Here is a 9778-nt window from a genome sequence, read left to right as displayed (position 1 = left end):
TATGGTAAGTTAACATAGTTCTGTGTAATTGGTAGATTTCAGCAGTAGGCATGAATGTATCCATCAACTTTAGGTCGATTTGAGTCCACAAGATTTAAATTCACTTGGCATACGTTACCCTAGAAGACTTAATTTTGGCTGAATGGATAAAAAAACACAATGCAGAAGAAAATCTGGCTGCTTATATCGCGGTACTGTTGGAGTCAGGGAAAGGAAAGCATAAAATTGCTGGCTTAGTAGTTGCAATCTGAATGTCTGGAAAATGTTACAGCCTGTGATCCAAATCATTCTTAAACCTAGACGTGCCCCTAAGATAGCAGGTAGTCCAGAATTCATCAGGGTTATCTCTCTGTTCACGAAAGGAGTTTTGGTTCTCTCCCTAAATACTGCATTCCTTTGGGACCTCTAGGTTCTCTCCCTGCATACTTCATACCTATGGGACTCTTTTCCTTTTCTCATTAGAGAGAAATGTTGAGGCTGCTGCTTTGAAATCTTCCATGTGGTGCTTTGCTAATCCACGTGTCTTGCAAGCTACCCCTTTTGAACAAACAAACTTTTAAAACAAACTCTCTGACCCTAGTCTCTCCAGAAGCAGTGATGAAAAATCAACAGCCATTTCTTACTTTAAAGTAATGCATACTTTTACTCAACATGGAATCTTCTGGTTTAGGCCTCAAACAATTTAAAAATGTGACTGGATTAAGTATTTAAGTTCGATATCTAATGATACAGCAGAATCACATCCTCTCAGAAGCTGGGAGGAATCCTGGATGGCTTAGAGCATTCTTTTCTAAGCAGTAGACAGTACTGTTTGCCCAAAAGAGTAAGATAAGTCACTTTTAGAAATCTGTGTATAGATTTGACTTACTTATAAATACATGAGTAACTTTATGTACAATAACACAGAACCATGGGAGGTAAGCGCAGTTTGCTTAGGTAAGGGCTTGCAAGACCCTTTTATCATCACTGTATCCATAACTGAGGACAGGAGCCAAATAATATAAATGTCAGTAATTATATATATTTATATTAACAATAAAGTCCACTTTTGGAAAAGCTAAGCCTATATTTGTAATGACCTCATATGGCTAAAATTACATTCACTAATTTGTCCTGTTCACATTCCTGTTAGGAGAATAAATATATGACCACAAGACATCAGTAGGTAGCAGAAAGTCCTGCAAGTGAGTTCTGCAACTAAATCAAAGATATCACAGTTTGTAATTCTATGTCATTTTTGTTTCAAATTGAGAATCTCTAGAGGCCTCTAGGAATATGCATATGTGATAATAAGTTCACTACATAAAAAAATCTTAAAATTGGAAATACTATATCAATTTTGAAAGAGGGTTTTACATTCCACAATCTAATAAAATAAGACATTTTAAAAGCAAACAAGTTAAAATTAATTTGATACTCTTAAACATGTACTGACAATTGATTTTTGTGATGACATATCTGTATAGTGATATTTTGTCACAAATATGAATATTTTTATGATTCATATGTATTCATCTTTAACAAGGAAAAAACCCTTTGACTTACAAATATAAACTCATATAGAACTTACCCTTTAAGGTAAAAAATGTTTATTCACAGATACTTTTATAGAACTGTCATTAATATGTTGCCTCTATTCACTAATCACTTTAACAAATGGTCAGATTAGAGAGTGGGACAGCACAATTTGGTTGTTTGAAGGCCCAAATTGTAGATAAAAGTAGCTATGGAGCTAGTTTAAATTTACCATACAAAAAAGATCAACTGGAAAGGAATTGAAAAAATAAAAATCTGCCTCAATCAACTGACCGAAATGTGCTTACCTAATGCAGAGGTACATATTTATAGCACCATCATTTATGCAATATGTTACAATGAAAAATGAAAACTTAGCTCAAGCCTGTATTATTTAATTAATTAGCCAAATAACCTTAAATATGCAGAAGAAATTAGTATTATGCCTGAGTGAATAAACAGCATGTTTAATATTTTTGATGATGTTGTCCACACAAAATACATTTATAATTGCATTGAAATTATTTTCAATAAGATATGTGTCCAGTAGCAATCCTGTGTCGTTAGACTATCTGTATGAGTGTATCCAGGAAATGAGTTATTTACCTGTAACTCATCGCTATGGAGGAGTACATCTGATATCCCTGTGAAGCTCCCATAACCTCTGAATGATGTAATTCACAGAAAAGTCCACGAGCAATGTTTTCCACCTGTTTTATACCTATGCACAGAGAAGACCTGGTTTGGGCTATAGTAAACCAATGGAGGAACATTTGCTCGAGCTGTTTTCTCTGTAAGCCTTGAGGGGATGTTCACAACCTAGAATTTCATGGGGTTTTGCTCTATGATACATCATCAATGGGAAGGCACAGTTTTAGCTAATACGTCTTGATGTTTGTAGTGACTCTTTCTGATGGAAATTTGACATTGGCCATTGTTTCAAAAAGCTGAGAGAAAGCAAGGTATGGACTGAGAACTGAGACATGCACATAACAGAGATCCCCTTAAGTTGTCTTTTTAATTTAAGAGCTACCAGCACAGTTTAAGAAAATGGAGGGCTACAAAAATAAAGAGGAAGAGCAGCCTGGTGACTTGCATCTGGCGGAAATGCCTCTATCATATTTGATTTGAAATTTACATAGATGCCAGGAGTTATGACACAACTGTCACTTTAAGTTCACTTAACTGGACATGAAACAATAATGACAAACAATCAGAATGACAGTTCTCCTTCTATTCTGCAGTGAGGTTCTTCATATCTCAATTCTGCAACATTCCTTCTGCTCTCTCCGCCAGACAAATGTTATGATGCTTTCTCTGTTTGAATCGACGCAGCCTTGCTGAAAGCAAGAAGAAGAGTTTCTAAGCTTTCTATTCAGTTTTTTTAAGCTCTACCATTTATCAAAGAGTTTCTTAGTAACAGTTTTTAACATTAACTCTTTAATAGTTACTTGAGGATGTAATCCATTATTTGAAAACATTGTATTGCGTAAGAATATTACATAATTTTTCATACAAAAATATAGCTCTCTACTCTTCTTGTTTTTCAAAACTGGAGCGACTCCTGTACTCCATGACCATAACTCTTTTTATCATTCTACTATGATTCAGTAGCTTTTGCTGTCTTATAAACAGTCTTACAATTAAGAGCTAATGTTAATGGAATAGATTGTTGTCATAGTATAATGGTTTCCTGCTGCTAGATAAATGCTGTGGCAATGCTAGGACATTTATTGAAAGTAATAGTGAAGACAAAGCTAAGAGATTTATTTTTAAAGCAGGTGCCACAGATCCAGTGACACCATTCTGTTACAATTGTTTTATTTCTATTTCACTACAAGGCTGATGAAGATGGAAGCATTTTGCCTGATGTATGCAAGTGCAGCAAAGTGACAGTGGCTTATTTCACTGTAACTGAATAAGCTGCATTGCACTTGGCTCGGGAGGAGATTTATTGTGTGGCTCATCCAATCAGAAAACAGTTTATCCATTAACTATGGCTTTAAAATATGTTGTATTTCCATGAACAAGATGGGGCTTGATGCTTTCTTTCACAGAAACAGTTAGGCAGAGTTCACAGAAAAGGAGGAAAGTGGGGCCCTACAGTGCTTGCACCACCAGTCTCTTCCAGAAGCCCCACTTCCCTCTGTGCCACGGGGACAGCAGGCTGGGGAGAGTGAACCTGTCCATAGCCTGTTCCCCTCCTCCTGAATCAGTGGTTCCTTGTCTCCCTTCTGCATTGGAGGAGGGTGTTGCCTCAGTGTTAGCAGAGCAGAAATGCAGTGTTATTCTTATCAGCAGTGCTGTGCAGAGGGTGGAAAGTTTTTGTCTCATTTAGTGTTTCCTCTGTCTTTGCATTCACAGAATCTTGACGTTTTGAAAAGTATGCCTTCTTCCTTTTCTATGACTTTTAAAATTGCTCACCCCTAAATCCTCCAACAGAGAACTGTGAAAAGCAGAGCTTGTAGAACTTCATAGGCTCTCTTATCTGCTCTTGTAGAATTGTAGTAAAATACCTTGATTACCCCAAATATCTAGCTCCTACAAAATTGGGATCAATTATCAGGAAGTACGTGGGATCCATTCCATTCAACAAGCTTTCTCTGGACAGATATGCCCTATTTGCCTGACTTAGGCTTCAAAAGATCCTTTGTCTTTTCTTTTGAACTGTAGAGCAGCTATTCCAAGTGGCAGGGCTGTAGCTATGACAGCTTGAGGATATTCCACAAATAATAAAAAACATGATCCCTTCCCACAAACTCTGATCATTCCAAAGCATCTTTAAAGTTATTTTGTAAAACAGTGTAATGACTTTATATAACTATAAAGTCTCTGCTAGGATTTCCTTAAGAAACAAACTAATTTTATTATTAAGGCCCATGGACCTTGACATCATACCAGCAATTCACTGCTCCAAGGACTTATTCTCTGTAGCTGCTCACACCACAGCTCTGAATTAACTTCTAAGACCAGAGCTTGAAGGCAGTAAACAACTTTAACCTTTTCTTGACCCCAGACACATCTCTCAAACAGGAGTTCAGTAAATGCATAAATTTCACTTCAACCCATGTGCAGACATTCTGAGAACTAATTCATTCTTCATTTTCTGAGTTTTAAGAAAATTTTTATACTAATAAATGGGCAAGTGTTACAGCACTTGTTCCAAAGAGCCATCAGATAAGGTTAGTCCTCTGCTGAGTGTAGCTCCTTATGAAAGGCGAGCCCCAGAGAGAAAGAACATCATAGAGAAAAGCAGAAATGGGAGAGACTGTAATCCCAACAGAATGAATCCTGGCAGCCGTGAGGTCTGTTGGGTCATCTGAAGAGCACTCTCCAGCAAATACATATTCTTCCAACTAAATCTCCACAGCAGCAGCTGTGTATCAGACCTCAGACCTCATCTTCTAATGGTTGTGCCTTCTGGTATCAATCTCCTATCTGAAGTTTAGGATTCACAGGAACAATCTAGGAGACGGAGAATTTTTGCATCTTTAAAACACTGGAGTCTCTTACCAAAGTATCTTTAAGGATATGACTGTAAATATTGTAAAGTCCTGTGATTTTATCAAAATATTTGGTGTATCTGTTTAAAGTCCCAATTCTGGAAATGGTCTAAATACAAATCTGCTTTAAACCTTTTTAATAGAAATTTTGAGTCTTCCTGGTTAGGTAAAAACATTCATTCTTAAAGATCAACCAGAGACAAATAAAGATAATTTGTTCCCATTTAGTATTTTATTTAAAAAATGATTCTTCATTTGATCTAATAAATAGTGAGGAATCATGACTTTCGAATTTTTGGGATTGCCAGTACAGTAACCAAACGTCCTATCACCACATATTGAACCTGCCCAAGGAATCCTCCTCAGTTCAAGGAATTATTAAACCTATTTTTTCAGTAGGTTTCTCCACATCACACAGGACTGCACATAATCAATATTTCACTTCCATACCACAGATTGCCCCCTCCAGAGGGCCAGAATTCCCCATGGCAGTTATCCTATCTTAAACCAAATCCCCAGCCTCTTGCAGCTCTCTTGACTAAGGCAGCTGTGTATACCCCGCCTGGATCTGGCCCAGATGCCTTATTTCTATTGCATGAGATGATTAATTATGTGGTTTTTCTTCTGTTTGTCTGATAGACGCTGAGGTAAGAGAGTGATGGTTGCTTAGTGCACTATTATTAAAAAGCTGCTTTTGATAGCCCTGAACAGGCTTGAGTTGTGTGCTACAGCTAATCATAAAGCTGCTTGCTTGGAAATGTAATGCTTGTTAATACTATACTGTACTTTTATAAGTAAACGAATTTTTGATTGGCTAGAGTTTAACTATAATCAGTAATTAAGGGTCAGCCATCCAGTAAACTCATTAGTTTACACCAATTACATTTGGTATAGTAACTAATGATTTCAGGGATCAAGCCATTTATTTCTAAGCTTTCAAAGTATAATTATTGTGTAAATCAGATAGAGTGTAAATCTTTTCCATACGTTTTGGTTGGTAATTGAGAAATAAAATGGTTTCCAAATGTATTCTCTGTCCAGTTTTTGTTCTGCAGTAGATCTCTCTGGGGACTCTTTAAAGTATATGGAAAAGGTGATGTCAACAGAAGTGTACGCTGGGCAAACTGAGACAGGATTAATTAATAGAGATGAAAGAGAAAAGCCAGCCCCTTGCAAATCGTGGTCCAGGCCTCAACTTGGACATCACACCTTAAATGACAGTTTACAATCTTAAGCATGAGTCACACAGATTGACAAGTATTCAAAATAGAAGAGAATTAAAAATCCTTTCTGTTTAATGTATAAAGGCCTTTCCAATATGCAGTCTTTAAGATGGTGTAATCTCTGGAGCCTTTTGCTTTGAAGTTTAATATGTAGCTCCTCACATCCACATAACATTTTCAACACATTAAACAAATTAGTCTCTGGTTACAGAAGTTTTTAGACATTTACAAGTTGCCGTTTAACTAAATTTAATATGTGCCAGCGAAGTTGCTCATACACTTGTTCATTTAGAAAAATGCACTTTTCGAATGATTAATAAATAAACCAGCCTTTCCTATGCCTTCAACTTTGGTGTTTATTTGAAAGCAATCTACTTTAAAAAGACATTAATATCCCTAGAATTATTATTAGAATAATTGCTTTTACTCTTCTCGGAACACACATTTTTTCTCATTTCCCTTCAGCACAGAAAGCTTTTGACTCAGATATAAACTTCCTATTATTATTCCCCACTCCCCACCCCAAAAATGAAGAATAGGAATTATACACTTTTCACTAAGGAATAATTAATTTGTCTCAAGTATTAGAACAGAGAATTGTAGGATGACTTTGAATGGTAGTCTCTAAGGAATAGCATTGTTTGTTCTCTTCAGTCTTTAATGAGCTTTAGTAAATGGCCAGGAAAAATTACCTTCTTTCTGTAATATGAGAGTAGGGAAGAATGAAGGAAGCTATAGAATCCCTAGGAGAAAGATGAGCAGACACATACACACACAGCCCCCTGTACCACATTGCTTCCAATGGTTAGTGTTCTCCTTTGGAACTGAGCACTAGAGCTCGAGTTTTCCATTACAGTAAAACATATAATGTCCCTAACATTTTTGTAGGAGAAAAAATTCCTGGATGTCTCCCACACACTGACAGTGTCTGGCTTATGTTGGGGGACAACTGCCTATAGCTGAGCTCTGGAAGTCATTCTGGCTTCCTCTGCTTTGGCATTGACTTTGTCTTTTAAGATTTCTTAGTCTATTTTTGTTGCATTTCCACCTTGAAAAGCAATTTCCGTTATAGTGCCCCAGCCTGCTGCCCTGTCTTTTAAGACTTCTTTTCCCTCCACCACATATTTTCTGCCACTGCTTTCCAGAATGATAACTGAGGCAGCAGTGGCAGGTGCTTGTTTCAGCTATGACTACAAGCCCATTGCCATGGATAACAGAATATACTTCAGGAACACCTTTTCCATCCCTTCCCTCCCACCCAGTCTCCACACATGTCCTCACTACCTAGTCCCATATCAAGTCAGTGGTGCTGAGGCAGCTGCCATTGCTGCTCTGGGGTATTGAGCGAGCTGACCCACAGCAGTAAAGAGAGACTAGCACAGTTCTAAAAGGATCTTGTCAAGCAGGGTCTCTCTCCAGTCCATCCTGTTGAAGTTGTTCCAGTTTGTATGGAATAATTAAATACTAACAGGATTGCCCTGTGTGCTTGCTCTCAGAGCACTGCTGAAAGCAAGAAGCCCGGGGTTTGTTACCCTCTTTCAGAGAACACTTCCATACTTTGTATTAAGTATTGACTGGGGCAGGCCCTGGCAGTCGTGGTTTCCCTGTTCCAGGTGAGGTGAGTGCCTCCACTATGAGGCTGTCAAGTCAAGCTCAAGCTTTTCCACTTGAAGAAAGGACTCAGGTCACCTTCCTTACAGAAGAGTAGATAATGTCTTGGGTAAGGTGCTAATTCAGGGTGCAAGAGATTCAAGTTCAAATTGCCTCGGGCAGAGGCTGAATACAAGTCTCCTGTATCTTGGCTAAATTGCACCAGCCAGGAGATTGAACCGCAAAAGCTTGGGAGAGGAAGAGGGGCAGAGGAGCAAGGAGGAGAGACGTGCAGAAGGTGACAGCACTGTCATTATTTCGTGAGAAAAACCTGGCACAGGTGTCCAATTCCTAGAAAGCGGCAGAGCAAGCGTGGTAAGTAGGTAAAGCAACACATGGTGTTACAACACCTTAGTCTGATTGTGGCTTTGGATCATGGGAGGCACTCTCATGGCAGACATCAGATTGCTGACTAGAGTTCAGGGTCACGAGGGATGTGAAGAGAGATGATGAAAGTGGGGAGAGCTGCCTGGACCCATCCCAGACATTTAGGGAAAAGATAAAAGTAAAAAGCTGCTGCCAAAGTAAAAATAATTTCTCTCTATCGCAGGCTCTCTTCAGTGCAATTGTTAGAGAGGAATAACTGGAGAAAGATGTTTGAAAGATAAATAGGAGACAGTGAGAACAGGACTAGTAAGTGAGACAGAAATGTTGGAAAGAAGACAAAGAGGAAGAAATGTCAGAAAGCAACAGGAGGGTTGGACAAAGAAAAAGGAAAAACCATAACTTACCAAGATGCTTCACCTCTCATTGCCTCAATCTTCTGGCAATAAAATAATAACAGTAAGAGAATCACAGAGCATTTCAGTGTCTTTGAAGCCCATAAATATTTAGGAGACAGTTAAGTGTCCTAGTGATCAGGATTGTGTTAAGAAGAAAGCAGGAAAATTTAAGAGAATGTTCTGACTTGTCTAAAGCAGTGCTATCAGGGAGAAGAAAAGGAACAGGACTTATGTGCTTAATTTTGTATGTGTAACTGAGTATTAAAATCCACACCCAAGCACACTGGTGCTTAGTAGAAAAAATTGGGCCCGTTTCAAACCAGTAAGAACACATGGTTTAAGGCATGCAGCCGCTCTTTCTTCACTAACAACCCACTGTGACTCCTATAATTTATTCCTCCCAAGATTCATTTGAACATCTGCAGTATCATTATTTGAGTTTGTTATACTATTAGCTTTAAAATTTTATAAGCCATACAGTAGGATAGGTGACAAGTTGAAAAGTTAAGGAGGGTTAATTTAGAAGTTTTAAAGCGAAGCTATTTTTGAGTTATACAAGCAAAAAAAGCATCTGAATCCAAACCTCCATGGTTACATTTAAGTAACTCAGAAACTGCTGAAAGGATTTTCTTCGAACTTCACTCAAGACAAATCCCTCTGGGCTAAGACCAAGCATAAGAATTTAACTCAAAAGGTGATTGTTGTCTGAAGGGAGTTTTCTTTTTCCTTTTTTTCCCCTCCCCTTCTTTTGCTTGTTTTGTTTCCAATGTTCCAAAAAAAAAAAATAGCACTGAAAAAAAAAAAAAGGATGTGGAGTGTAACTGTTTCATATCCATTTTACCATTATAATAAGAAAAATGCTGCTCACAAACTACGTTTTTATTAAAACCAGACCCCCTGCTTTGCCTTTAGCCATTACTAGTAGTCTTGGTACCCACCTCTACCAGGCATTGGATAATGCTGTAACTGGTGGCTCATGCTTCAGGAGCTCTGTGCAGCTCTAATACTACCCTAAATGGACAACTGAGGATTCCTCTTAAGAGGAAGTCTTAGGAGAGCAGACATCAGCAGCTCTACAGCACTCTTCCCTTAGCTTCCCATCCCCAGTTCATGGGAGGTGAAGCATATTCTATACCTGTAGAGTGACCCAAACCATATTTTGATT

At 38.1% G+C, this 9778-nt stretch overlaps 1 protein-coding gene across 6 annotated transcripts in view; it reads right to left on the bottom strand.

Moving 5' to 3' along the window:
* Positions 1 to 9778, bottom strand: part of LOC108492763 — a 68988-nt gene continuing 59210 nt past the window's right edge. For 5 of the 6 annotated variants that reach the window (XR_001873221.1, XR_001873218.1, XR_001873223.1 and 2 more), the window contains one exon: positions 1 to 9403. The gene's annotated coding sequence lies outside the window, so the exon portion shown is untranslated. The remainder of the gene's footprint in view (positions 9404 to 9778) is intronic. The other variant, XR_001873220.1, reaches the window with a different exon arrangement.

This window comes from Lepidothrix coronata, unplaced genomic scaffold (genome assembly GCF_001604755.1).
Source record: "Lepidothrix coronata isolate B3197 unplaced genomic scaffold, Lepidothrix_coronata-1.0 Scaffold12, whole genome shotgun sequence".
In the NCBI taxonomy this organism is placed as follows: domain Eukaryota; kingdom Metazoa; phylum Chordata; class Aves; order Passeriformes; family Pipridae; genus Lepidothrix; species Lepidothrix coronata.
The sequence above is the reverse complement of the archived record's forward strand: the minus strand, read 5'-3'. Positions and strand labels throughout refer to the sequence as shown.